A 13,175-nucleotide genomic window follows, 5' to 3' on the forward strand; every position below is an offset into this window, starting at 1 on the left:
CCTTGCGGATTCCACTATTAAGAAACCTATGGAAAGAATTAATGATGTTCTTATTATTTCAAATTGGAATTATGTACCCATAGATTTTATTGTTCTTGACATAGATTGCAATCCTTCATATCCTATTATTCTTGGTAGACCTTTCCTTAGAACAATTGGTGCAATTATTGATATGAAGGAAGGGAATATTAGATTTCAATTTCTGTTAAGGAAAGGCATGGAACACTTTCCTAGAAAGAAAATTAAATTACCTTATGAATCTATTATGAGAGCCACTTATGGATTGCCTACCAAAGATGGCAATACCTAGATTTATCTTTGCTTTTTATGCCTAGCTAGGGGCATTAACCCAATTTTATTTTTATTCCTTGTTTTTCTCCTGTTTAGCAATAAATAATTTATCTAGCCTCTGTCTAGGTTGTGTTTTTTTGTGTTTAATTAGTGTATGTGCCAAGTATAACCGTTGGAAAGACTTGGGGAAAGTCTTCTTAATCTTGTTGTAAAAAACAGAAACTTTAGAGCTCACGAGAACTGCTGCCATTTTTATTTGGAAAGTGCTATTTAGTTAATTATTTTTGCATATGATTAATAGATAAATTCCTCACGTCCAGAAATTTATTTTATAATTTTTGGGGTTCCAGATCTTGCGCTAGCTACAGATTACTACAGACTGTTCTGTTTTTGACAGATTCTGTTTTTCGTGTGTTGTTTGCTTATTTTGATGAATCTATGGCTAGTAAAATAGTTTATAAACCATAGAGAAGTTGGAATATAGTAGGTTTAACACCAATATAAATAAAGAATGAGTTCATTACAGTACCTTGAAGTGGTGTTTTGTTTTTTTCGCTAACGGAGCTTGCGAGATTTTTTACTTTAAGTTTTGTGTTGTGAGGTTTTCAAGTTTTGGGTAAAGATTTGATGGATTATGGAACAAGGAGTGGCAAGAGCCTAAGCTTGGGGATGCCCATGGCACCCCCAAGATAATATAAGGACACCTAAAAGCCAAAGCTTGGGGATGCCCCGGAAGGCATCCCCTCTTTCGTCTACTTCTATCGGTAACTTTACTTGGAGCTATATTTTTATTCACCACATGATATGTGTTTTGCTTGGAGCGTCTTGTACGATTTGAGTCTTTGCTTTCTAGTTTACCACAATCATCATTGCTGTACACACCTTTTGAGAGAGCCATACATGATTTGGAATTTGTTAGAATACTCTATGTGCTTCGCTTATATCATTTGAGTTATATAGTTTTGATCTAGTACTTCACTTATATCTTTTAGAGCACGGTGGTGGATTTGTTTTATAGAAACTATTGATCTTTCATGCTTCACTTAGATTACTTTGAGAGTCTTAAATAGCATGGTAATTTGCTTAAATAATCCTAATATTCTTGGTATTCAAGAATAGTAAAAACTTTCTTATGAGTGTGTTGAATGCTATGAGAAGTTTGATGCTTGATAATTGTTTTGAGATATGAAGATGGTGGTATTAAAGTTATGCTAGTTGAGTAGTTGTGAATTTGAGAAATACTTGTGTTAAGGTTTGTGACTCCCGTAGCATGCGCGTATGGTGAACCGTTATGTGATGAAGTCGGAGCATGATTTATTTTTTGATTGTCTTCCTTATGAGTGGCGGTCAGGGACGAGTGATGGTCTTTTCCTACCAATCTATCCCCCTAGGAGCATGCGCGTAATACTTTGCTTTTATAACTTGTAGATCTTTGCAATAAGTATATGAGTTCTTTATGACTAATGTCGAGTCCATGGATTATATGCACTTTTCTTCCTTCCACCATCACTAGCCTCTCTAATACCGCGCACCTTTCGTCAGTATCATACACCCACCATATACCCTCCTCGAAACAGACACATACCTACCTATTATGGCATTTCCATAGCCATTCCGAGATATATTGCCATGCAACTTTCCACCATTCTGTTTATTATGACACACTCCATCATTGTCATATTGCTTAGCATGATCATGTAGTTGACATCGTATTTGTGGCAAAGCCATCATTCATAATTCTTTCATACATGTCACTCTTGATTCATTGCATATCCTGGTACACTGCCGGAGGCATTCATATAGAGTCATATTTTGCTCTAAGTATCGAGTTGTAATTGTTGAGTTGTAAGAAAATAAAAGTGTGATGATCATCATTATTAGAGCATTGTCCCAGTGAGGAAAAGATGATGGAGACTGTGATTCCCCCACAAGTCGGGATGAGACTCCGGATGAAAAAAAGAAAGAAAAAGAAAGAAAAGAGGCCATAAAAAAAGAGAAAAAGGCCCAAATAAAAAAATGAGAGAAAAGAGAGAACGAACAATGTTACTATCCTTTTACCACACTTGTGCTTCAAAGTAGCACCATGATATTCATGATAGAGAGTCTCCTATGTTATCACTTTCATATACTAGTGGGAATTTTTCATTATAGAACTTGGCTTGTATATTCCAATGACGGGGTTCCTCAAAATGCCCTAGGTCTTCATGAGAAAGAAAGTTGGATGCACACCCACTTAGTTTTTTTTGTTGAGCTTTCATATACTTATAGCTCTAGTGCATCAGTTGCATGGCAATCCCTACTCACTCACATTGATATCTATTGATGGGCATCTCCATAGCCCGTTGATACGCCTAGTTGATGTGAGACTATCTTCTCCCTTTTTGTCTTCTCCACAACCACCATTCTATTCCACTTATAGTGCTATATCCATGGCTCACGCTCATGTATTGCGTGAAGATTAAAAAAGTTTGAGAATGTCAAAAGTATGAAACAATTGCTTGGCTTGTCATCGGGGTTGTGCATGATTTAAATACTTTGTGTGATGAAGATAGGGCATAGCCAGACTATATGATTTTGTAGGGATAACTTTCTTTGGCCATGTTATTTTGAGAAGACATGATTGCTTTGTTAGTATGCTTGAAGTATTATTATTATTATGTCAATATTAAACTTTTATCTTGAATCTTTTGGATCTGAATATTCATACCACAATTAAGAAGAATTACATTAAAATTATGCCAAGTAGCACTCCGCATCAAAAATTCTGTTTTTATCATTTACCTACTCGAGGATGAGCAGGAATTAAGCTTGGGGATGCTTGATACGTCTCCAACGTATCTATAATTCTTGATTGCTCCATGCTATATTATCTACTGTTTTGGACATTATTGGGCTTTATTATCCACTTTTATATTATTTTTGGGACTAACCTATTAACCGGAGGCCCAACCCAGAATTGCTGTTTTTTTGCCTATTTTAGGGTTTCGAAGAAAAGGAATATCAAACGGAGTCCAAACGGAATGAAACCTTCGGGAACGTGATTTTCTCACCGAAATGATCCAGGAGACTTGGACCCTACGTCAAGAAACAAAGGAGGAGGCCACGAGGTAGGGTGCGCGCCTACCCCCCAGGCGCGCCCTCCACCCTTGTGCCCCCCTGTTGCTCCACCGACGTACTCCTTCCTCCTATATATACCTACGTACCCCCAAACGATCAAATACGGAGCCAAAACCCTAATTCCACCGCCGCAACTTTCTGTATCCACAAGATCCCATCTTGGGGCCTATTCCGGAGCTCCGCCGGAGGGGGTATCCATCACAGAGGGCTTCTACATCATCACCATAGCCCCTCCGATGAAGTGTGAGTATTTTACCTCAGACCTACGGGTCCATAGTTATTAGCTAGATGGCTTCTTCTCTCTTTTTGGATCTCAATACAATGTTCTCCCCCTCTCTTGTGAAGATCTATTTGATGTAATCTTCTTTTTGTGGTGTGTTTGTTGAGACCGATGAATTGTGGGTTTATGATCAAGTCTATCTATGAACAATATTTGAATCTTCTCTGAATTCTTTTATGTATGATTGATTATCTTTGCAAGTCTTTTTGAATTATCAGTTTGGTTTGGCCTACTAGATTGATCTTTCTTGCAATGGGAGAAGTGCTTAGCTTTGGGTTCAATCTTGCGGTGTACTTTCCCAGTGACAGTAGGGGCAGCAAGGCACGTATTGTATTGTTGCCATCGAGGATAACAAGATGGGGTTTTCATCATGGGGTTTTCACCACGCCCAGTGGCTCTTCGAGACCAAGGGCACCTACAGCTACGGCAACGCTCTATGGCCCAAGAACGAGCACGGCGGTGGCGGCAACAGCACTGGGGCCACCTCCAGATTCGTCGGCATCGAGGAGCCGCCCAACTTTGGTGCCCGCTGCTGCCGGCCCCTGATGAGGAAGACCAGTGTCTCTCAGGCCATCCTCAGCCCATACAGGTACCAATTCCTTGTACGAGCAATTTTGGTTCCCTCGCAGGCTCGCAGCTCCTTGACTCGTCGCATCTTCCTCTGCCCTGTGCAGGATGCTGATCGCCATCCGGCTGGTGGCGTTGGGGTTCTTCCTGGCGTGGCGCATCCGGCACCCGAACCCGGACGCCATGTGGCTGTGGGCGCTGTCGGTGACGTGCGAGGTGTGGTTCACGCTTCTCATGGCTGCTCGACAGCCTCCCCAAGCTTTGCCCTGTCAACCGCTCCTACGACCTCGACGTCCTCGCCAACCGCTTCAAGTTGCCCACCGCACGCAACCCCAAGGGCTGCTCCGACCTCCCCGGCATCGACGTTTTCATCTCCACCGCTGACCCGGAGAAGGAGCCACCGCTTGTCACCGCGAACACCATCCTCTCCATCCTCGCCGCCGACTACCCGGTCGAGAAGCTCGCCTACTACCTCTCCGACGACGACGGCGCGCTCCTCACCTTCGAGGCGCTCGCCGAGACCGCCAGCTTCGCGCGCACGTGGGTGTCGTTCTGCCGGAAGCACGACGTCGAGCCGCGCTGCCCGGAGTCATACTTCGGCCAGAAGCGGGATTTCCTCAAGAACAAGGTGCGGCTGGACTTCATCCGCGAGAGTTGGAAGGTGAAGCGGGAGTACGATGAGTTCAAGGTGCAGGTCAACTCACTGACGGAGGCGATCCGACGGTGCTCCGACGCGTACAATGCCGGCGAGGAGCTGCGAGCAAGAAGGCACCTTCAAGAGGAGGTCGTGGCTACCGGTGGCGCGTTGGGAGCAGCTCCGTTGGCAGAGACTGGGGCTGTGAAGGCGACATGGATGTCTGACGGCTCCCAGTGGGCCGGCACTTGGCTCGCCGGGGCGACGGATCACCCGCGCGGCAACCACGCTGGCATCATTCAGGTGATTGATCGAATCCATAGATGTTGTTGCAGCTAACATACTAAATCCTTTCGAAATCACTACAAAAAAAGACACATCCGTGACATTTTGGGCCGAACGAATTTTTTCTGTCATACATATGACACTTCTATGACGATAATTGTGACAAAACCCGGTATCATCATAGATGTGGTGGGCTCCTACTTCTATGACAAAAAATCATGACAGAAAATGGGCTCTTCATCCTGGGCGGGCCGGAGACGCAGCTGCATGACATTCTTTGGGCCATCCATGATGGAAAAAACCGTGGTAGAAGCGAGGGGGAGGAAAATTTCGGGGAGTTCCCGGTTACGGTGGGAGGTCGGGGGCCGAGCGATGCGCGTTTCTCTCGTACACGTTCACGCGTGTGTGCGAGGCGTTGGCTCTAACTGAACCCGAGCGAGGCATTGGGCTATAACTGAACCCGAGCGATTGCACTGCAGGATACGCGTTATTGAACCCGAGCGATCGATCGATGGATGCTAACTGAACCCGATCGAGCGATTCCTTCTCTACTGCTGCTAACTGAAGCCGATCGATGCTGCCTCTGGGATGAACAGTGAGCGTTGCGGGGGGTGGGGGTTGGATGAACAGTGAGCGGTGGCATTGCCTCTGGATGAACAGGACCCCGTGGTGTGGTGGAGGGCTGGATGAACAGTAGACGGTGGAGGTGTGCCCGTGGAGGGGTGGTTGAACAGGACCCCGTGGTGTGGAGGGTTGGATGAACAGTAGACGGTGGAGGGGTGCCCGTGGAGGAGTGGTTAAACAGTAGCCGGTGGAGTAGCGCGCGGTGGAGGCTGGATGAATAGGAGCCCGTGGAGGCTGGAGGAGGTCGACGGTAGCCCGTGGAGGTTGGAGGAGGTCAACAGTGGAGATGAATAGTATCCCGTGGAGTCCCGTTTTGCGGTACGCCACACCCCTCCCGATGAACAGGACCCCCGTTTCGACCGTAGCGCTCCAACACAAGTCCGTTTCGGTCGTTTTGCGGTACGCCACACCCCTCCCGATCAACAGGACCCCCGTTTCGACCGTAGGAGGTCCATTTCCTCCGTTTTGCGGTACGCCAGACCCTTCCTGATCAACAGGACCCGTTCCGAACGTAGGAGGTCAGTTTCCTCCGTTGTGTGGTATGCCAGGTCTCGTTTCCATCGCCTGTTCCGTCCAAGCCCTCCCGATGAATACGACCACGCATTCTGTTCCGACCCAGCCGGTTGGCTCCCATGTGTTCCGTTGCCTCCCGATGAACACGACGCATTCCGTTGCCTCCCCATGAACACGACGCATTTCGTTGCCTCCCCATGAACACGACGACGACGCTATTTCTTCGTTCCGACCCAGCCATGTACACGAGCCCTGGCCGTACGTATGCGCGAGTAGGCATTCGAGCCCCCGCATGTATGTACACATACGTGGCCGTATTTTCTTTCTTGCACCCTGGCCGCTGTACATACGTGTACATGCTACGTGCGCACCTCTACTACGACATGTACGCACCTCTACTACGACACGTGCGTGCCTCTACATCCACCAGTATATATGTACGTACACGTTCACGACCAGAATGACAACGCTACGTACGCTTCGACTAGGTGGGTCCTGACTGTCAGGCACTTCCTTTCCTGCGAAGATGTAGCTGGTGGGTCCCAGCAGTCAGGGGGGTGAATCGTTTTTTTTGCCCGGACGTACTTCCTTGCGTGCGAAGATGTAGCTGGTGGGTCCCAGCAGTCAGGGGGAAACATTTTTTTCATGAAATACAATGGTCCGTCTGGTGGGTCCCAGCTGTCAGGTGGAGGAATCATTATTTTCCGCTTAATAAGGAGGCACTTCCTTGCTGCGGCCGTGGACCCAGCTGTCAGCCTCTCCACGTACAGTCCACGTCCAATGGAAGTCGTTCCTTGACCACATTGACCACGCCGCGCCAAGAGCACCAGGGCGGTGGACGACGGCGAGGCCTAGGAAGGGGACGACGAGGAGCCGGGGAAGACGCGACAGTGGAAGCCCGCGCGGAGAGGAGTACGAGGGTTCACTGGTTCGACTGCGGTGTGAGGCTGTCGTCGCCACAGGGCCTGACCAGCGGTGGGAATAGTAGTGGGCGGTGAGGCCTCCGCGGTAGCACAGCCGGCCACGGGAGGCAGGAGCATGCGATACGACCAGCGCTGCTTTGGGCGGCTGGAGCAAGAAGACCAGAGGTTGAAGAAGCACTACGGCCATTGGATGGACATCGTACGGTCACTGGAGCTAGCATCGTTCATATTGACTAAAGTTGACAAAGGCCCCCGTCCTAGTCAACTTAGTAGGCCCACAAGTCAGCCTCCCACCATGGTGGGTCCCAGCTAGCAGGGGGAGTATTCATTTTTGTGCGTAATAAGGAGACACTTCCGGTGGGTCCGAGCTGACAGCGGGGGGAACGTTTTTTTTCGCGAAATACGCTGGCCCGTCCGGTGGGTCCCAGCAGTCAGGGGGGAAATGTTTTTTCGTGAAATAAGGTGGCCCGTCCAGTGGGTCCCTGCTGTCAGGTGGAGGAATAATTATTTTGTGCGTAATAAGGAGGCACTTCCTTGCGGCCGCCTGGACCCAGCTGTCAGCCTCTCCACGTACAGTACTCTTCCGATGGAAGTCGGTCATTGACCACGTTGACCACGCCGCGTCGAGAGCACCAGGGCGGTGGTCTGGACGACGGCGAGGCCTAGGAAGGGGACGACGCGGAGCCGGGGAAGACGCAGTAGTGGAAGCCCGCATGGAGAGGAGTACGAGGGTTCACTGGTTCGGCTGTGGTGTGAGGTTGCCATCGCCGCAGAATAACAAGGGATGTGGGTGAGTAGAGGGATGGCCTGGCCAGCGGTGGGAGTAGTACGGGGCGGTGAGGCCTCTGCGGCATCACAACCGGCCACGAGAGGCAGGAGCACGCGACACGACCGGCGCTACTTTGGGCGGCTGGAGCAAGAAGATCAGAGGTTGAAAAAGCACTAAGGCCGTTGGATGGACATCGTACGATCCCTGCAGTTAGAATCGTTTATATTGACTAAGTTAACAAAGCCCTTGGTACGCGTCAACTTAGTAGGCGCACAGCTCGGATTTGGCAAAGAACATATAGCCCATTTGCGATTTGTAAGAATGTACAGCCCATTTTTTAATTCTAATAGAATTTACTACAGCCCATTTACAGTTTGTTAAAAGTACAGCCCAACTTCTAGCTAGGACAACGATTAATAATTTCAAACAACTGCTCAAAACAGAATTCAAAAAAAAATCCCACATTTTGATGGGATCCGAAATATTTTTATCCGAAATTTCTAGTCAGGTCAAATATAATTTCAAAATAAAGTTGTATTATGTTAAAATCCAACGAAATATTACGCGCGCAACAAGTAATGAAATTAAAATTTTCAAATTCCAAAAATAATATATTTTTCAAACTAATTACGTGTTTGGTGCATAGTAATTGTCTAGTTATTATAATTACATCCCATTTATTATTTCTTAAAGTCCATTTTCTTGTTAAGCCTAAATGCATACCTCCTAGGAAAGTTTGCAGCCCAGCGGGGCGGAGAATAACAAGTTGACCCGGATATTGTGTACAACTGTCGGCCCAGTTGCATTGCTGATGTTGAAAAAAAAGGTGTGTGTTGTACAGTACAACCTAATATGGTTACTCAGCCCACATTCAGCGACGCCGGAAAGGCCCAAACAAGGCTTCTGTACAACTTTTTGAAGTCACTGAGCTCAATTAATAACTTAAGAAAAAAGTTAGATTACAGTAGAACCTAATTAAAAGTTGTCATGAGCAAATAAATAATTCAACGGGTCCCACTTGTGCGTCTGCGCGCGCGCGTGTGTGTGTGTGTGAGAGAGAGAGAGACCCATCGGTCGATGCTCGTAAATACATCTTTCAGCCATATGCATTGTTTATGCTCAGTAAAAACTTATATAGTTGACACAATCATATAGAACATCATAGCACACTGAACTTGCATACAAAAATTTCACGCAGGCGGCACAATCAGGATGGAAGCAGTGGATCGCTACGGGGAGGGCTATGTTGAAACCAGCGAAGTCGTACATAACGGTTCATCGTCTTTATCAATGACGGGGAAATATCTTGAATGTTGTGCAAAGCAAACAGACAGACAACACAATAAATTCTGCTAGCACATTAAGTTGACGTCCAACCCTTTCTAAAAAAAGTTCAGGTACAAAATTAGAATAGGTCACAATCAAATGTACTGGCATATCAGTGCTTCACACCAATAGCTCGGATTTAACTAGTACTCCCTCCGTTCGGGAAAAGTTGTCCACAAGGCAGTGTATTTGTTTTTTGCAAAAAACCCCACAGAGTTTTAAACACGTCACAAAGAAGTCCATCTCCTTCCTTCCTCCTCCCCCGTCGCCCGCGCCTTGCAGCCATCGTCGGCTACCCACCTGCGCCGCCGCCCGCCTGGATCTGCGCCGTGACCAACACCAGAACCGTGGCCCAGCCCGTGACCAACAACAATGCCGCCGCCCGCTTGCACCCGTGCCGCGGCTTACCACTTGCACCGCCCGCCGTGAAGGCGACCTGCGCCGGCGCCCTCCTCGAGCTACGCCGCCGGCCCCGTTTAAGGTTGTCGCCCATGTTCACCCACCTTCGCCGCCCACCTGCGCCTCCGATTTCGCCTACTTCGGCCGCTGGCGCCGTGGACAATTCCGGCCACTCCCGCCTCTCATGCTGCTACTGGTGGACGGCGCCGGCTGTGACGCCCCCGATTCGATCGTACACTAATCATACACGCAAACGTGTACGATCAAGATCAGGGACTCACGGGAAGTTATCACAACACAACTCTACAATAAATAGTCATACAAGCATCATATTACAAGCCAGGGGCCTCGAAGGCTCGAATACAAGAGCTCGATCATAGACGAGTCAGCGGAAGCAACAATATCTGAGTATAGACATAAGTTAAACAAGTTTGCCTTAAGAAGGCTAGCACAAACTGGGATGCAGGTCGAAAGAGGCGCAGGCCTCCTGCCTGGGATCCTCCTAAACTACTCCTGGTCGTCGTCAACGGGCTGCACGTAGTAGTAGGCACCTCCCGAGTAGTAGTAGTTGTCGTCGACGGTGGCGTCTGGCTCCTGGGCTCCAACGTCTGGTCGCAACAATCGGGTGTAGGAAGGGGAAAAGAGAGAGCAAAGCAATCGTGAGTACTCATCCAAAGTACTCGCAAGCAAGGAGCTACACTACATATGTATGCATTGGTATCAAATGGAATAAGGGTATCATATGTGGACTGAACTGCAGAATGCCGGAATAAAAGGGGATAGCTGGTCCTTTCGAAGACTACGCTTCTAGTAACCTCCATCTTGCAGCAGAAGAAGAGAGTAGATGGTAAGTTCACCAAGTAGCATCGTGTAGCATAATCCTAACCGATGATCCTCCCCTCGTCGCCCTGTGAGAGAGCGATCACCGGTTGTATCTGGCACTTGGAAGGGTGTGTTTTATTAAGTATCCGGTTCTAGTTGTCATAAGGTCAAGGTACAACTCCAAGTTGTCCTGTTACCGAAGATCACGGCTATTCGAATAGATTAACTTCCCTGCAGGGGTGCACCACATAACCCAACACGCTCGATCCCATTTGGCCGGACACACTTTCCTGGGTCATGCCCGGCCTCGGAAGATCAACACGTCGCAGCCCTACCTAGGCACAACAGAGAGGTCAGCACGCCGGTCTAAATCCTATGGCGCAGGGGTCTGGGCCCATCGCCCATTGCACACCTGCACGTTGCGTACGCGGCCGGTGAGCAGACCTAGCAACCTCCATTACAAAGGAAGTTGCGTTACGCGGTCCAACCCGGCACGCGCCGCTCAGTCGCTGACGTCACGAAGGCTTCGGCTGATACCACGACGTCGAGTGCCCATAACTGTCCCCGCGTAGATGGTTAGTGCGTATAGGCCAGTAGCCAGGCTCAGATCAAATACCAAGATCTCGTTAAGCGTGTTATTCTGAAATAACCATGGACGCCGACCAGGGCCAGGCCCACCTCTCTCCTAGGTGGTCTCAACCTGCCCTGTCGCTCCGCCACAAAGTAACAGTCGGGGGCCTGCGGGAACTCAGGCCCACCTCTACCGGGATGGAGCCACCTGCCCCTTCAGCCCCCAACATCGGAATCACTCGCGGGTACTCCTACGAGCTGACCCGACTTTAATCACCACAAGTGTCATATATTATGTATAAGTATATACCCGTGACCACCTCCCAAGTGATCACGGCCCGATAGTATAGCATGGCAGACAGACAAGAATGTAGGGCCACTGATGGTAAACTAGCATCCTATACTAAGCATTAGGATTGCAGGTAAAGGTAACAACAGTAGTAGCAAGGACAGGCTATGCATCAGGATAGGATTAATTGGAAGCAGTAACATGCTACACTACTCTAATGCAAGCAGTATAGAGAGTAGAGTAGGCGATATCTGGTGATCAAGGGGGGGGGGGCTTGCCTGGTTGCTCTGGCAAGAAGGGTTCGTCGTCGATGTAGTCGATCACAGGGGTACTGACAGCGGTCTCGAGGTCTACCAGGAAGAAGTAACGGAGGGGAACACAATAAATAATAGAGCAATCAAAGCATCACAGAGCATAACATGGCAATACGCGGTGCTAGAGGTGACCTAACGCGGTATGAGGTGATACCGGTGAAGGGGGGAAACATCCGGGAAAATATCCCCGGTGTTTCGCGTTTTCGGACAGATGATTCGGAGGGGGAAAGTCGCGTGTATGCTATGCTAGGGACGTGTGACGGACGAACGGATTGCGTATTCGAGATCGTCTCTTCGTTCTGAGCAACTTTCATGTATAAAGTATTTTCATCCGAGGTACGGTTTATTTTATATTAATTTGCAAAGTTTTCATTGATTTTCCGAGTTTACAGAATTCTTTTAATTTGAAAATAAAATAGGAAAATACTTTTGTCACCTAGTGCTATTCTAGCCATAGTGTATGCTAGTGGGGTCAGTGGTGTTGGGTTGACCCAGTCAAATATTGACAAGTCAACATATGAACAGTGTAGGGGCCACATGTCATTGACTTAGGCTTTTCTTAAAATTTGTTTTTCTGTAAACTATCAAGGGGTCCACATGTCATCTACTAATGGACTAATCAACTAGTACTACTAATTAGACTAACTAACTAAATTAGTCCCTAAACTAGTCTACTATTTGAGCCGGCCACACACACACAGAACACACACTCACGCACACACACATAGCACACACACACGCACATCTCACGGCCACACACACATAACACACACTCACGCACACACATATAGCACACACACGCACATCTCACGGCCACACACACAGCGCCATGGCCAGCTCCAACAACAGCAGCCGGCGGCAGTAGCAGCCATGGGCGCGAGGCAAGCAGCAACGCAGTAGGCCGCAGCAAGCAGGAGTGCACGCAGTGGCAAGCAGAGCAGCCCTGCTGCAAGTAACAGAACAAGGCAGCGACAATAGCTAAAACAAAGCAGCGGCGGCCGGAAGCAGCAGCGCGGCAGCGGACGAGCGCGGCCACGCGCGAGCACGGTCGGGCGCCGATCAGGGCGCGGGCCGAGTGGCCTGTGCTGCGGACAGAGGGCGTGTCGGCACGGCCAGGGCGCGCACTAGGCGGCCAGGATGCAGGGCGCGGGCGCGGTGAGCGTAACGTGGTCGCGGTGACCGTGGCCATCGGCCGGAACTTGGGCGGCGCAATAGAGGAACGAACAGAGGGGGGATCGAGGGGAATGGGGGTGGAGCTCACGGGGAAAGGCTGAGGACGCATCCGACAGGGCGGAGGAGCTCCGGTGAGGTAGATCGGGCGCGGGGCAGCGGCGCCTGTAGGCGAGGAAGACGCGTCAATCCCGGCGATGCAGTGCTTCCCCGCTCGAACTGGTAGAAGTAGCCGAAGGAGACGTCCATGGTGCAATTCCTGGACAACTTTTCAGGCGCCGA

At 48.9% G+C, this 13,175-nt stretch overlaps 1 pseudogene; it reads left to right on the top strand.

Moving 5' to 3' along the window:
* The window catches only part of LOC125554722, a 39,800-nt pseudogene that overhangs the window by 4,030 nt on the left and 22,595 nt on the right, over positions 1-13,175 (top strand).

Source organism: Triticum urartu, chromosome 4 (assembly GCF_003073215.2).
Source record: "Triticum urartu cultivar G1812 chromosome 4, Tu2.1, whole genome shotgun sequence".
NCBI classification, from domain to species: domain Eukaryota; kingdom Viridiplantae; phylum Streptophyta; class Magnoliopsida; order Poales; family Poaceae; genus Triticum; species Triticum urartu.